The sequence below is a fragment of the Egretta garzetta genome, unplaced genomic scaffold, assembly GCF_000687185.1.
Source record: "Egretta garzetta isolate BGI_Z169 unplaced genomic scaffold, ASM68718v1 scaffold310, whole genome shotgun sequence".
Taxonomy (NCBI): Eukaryota; Metazoa; Chordata; class Aves; order Pelecaniformes; family Ardeidae; genus Egretta; species Egretta garzetta.
The window spans coordinates 1,095,097-1,096,195 of record NW_009258296.1 but is presented as its reverse complement, the minus strand read 5'-3'; positions in this window follow the sequence as shown (position 1 = coordinate 1,096,195).

Genomic DNA, 1,099 nt, shown 5'->3' with positions numbered 1-1,099 from the left:
TTCCAGTTATTGTACTACCAGAGGCAAGTTCCTTGTTAAAAATCAAAGTCTGCTTACTCCTGGTTAGATGCAGACCAAGTCCATGTAAATCTTTTAATATCCTACCTGTGACATGCTCTGAGTGTCACAAACAGTGTTTCCCAGTAGATGTTACTGAATGCTACGCATAAAAACACTAGCTACACTGCTGGTAAAATATCTGACTGCTGTCAGGCTCAGGTCCAGAGGCAAGAAAAAGCGGTTTTCAGGTATTAAATTATGGGAGAATAAGAAGTGCTTTCTTTCCTGGGACTCTTTCTTGTACCGGTGTAACTGCCATGCTGCTGGGACCCTACCCAGCAGGAGATGCTCCCTCACACCCGCCTGGTGCCGGCTTCTGGCAAGTTGCCCTACCTGCTGTGTTCAACAAACCCTGCAGGGCGGTGGCCATGACAGCAGCTTTCCTGGGTGGGAACTGGCTCTGGAATGGCTTGCCATGCCTCTGAGAGGGCACAGCATGAAGGATGAGGGGAAATGGTCTGAAGTTGTGCCAGGGCAGGTTTAGGTTAGACATTGGGAAAAATTTTTTCAATGAAAGGGTTGCCAAGCATGGGAATGGGCTGCCCAGGAAAGTGGTCAAGTCCCCATCCCTGGAGATATTTAAAAGACGAGCAGACGAGGTGCATAGGGACATGGTTTAGTGGTGGAATGGCAGGGTTAGGTTAACGGTTGATCTTAAAGGTCTTTTCCAATCTAAACGATTCTATGATTCTAGGGTGCCGGGGCATGCACACCCGCCCAGCCGGCCTCCAGGCAGGCCACTGGTCGCCGAGGGCTGGAGAGCAGGGGCCCAGCATGGGAGCCACCTTGCCAGCCAAACCTCAGCAAAGAGGAGCCAATGGGCACATGGGGACGGGGCTGGGTCTGCAACTGCAAACACCTCGCCCTTCTTGTCTGGTTTTCTCCAGACTCTGTTGTTCTTCAGCCTGCCAGCTGCCAGCTTTAAGTCGTCCCTGGGTTCAATTCCAGGCGGCTCAGTGTGCTGCCGCTGCCTCCCGCCCGCCGGCGGCCTAATAAACATTTAGACCAACATTGCCCACCGTAGCGGCTCCGGGGGTGC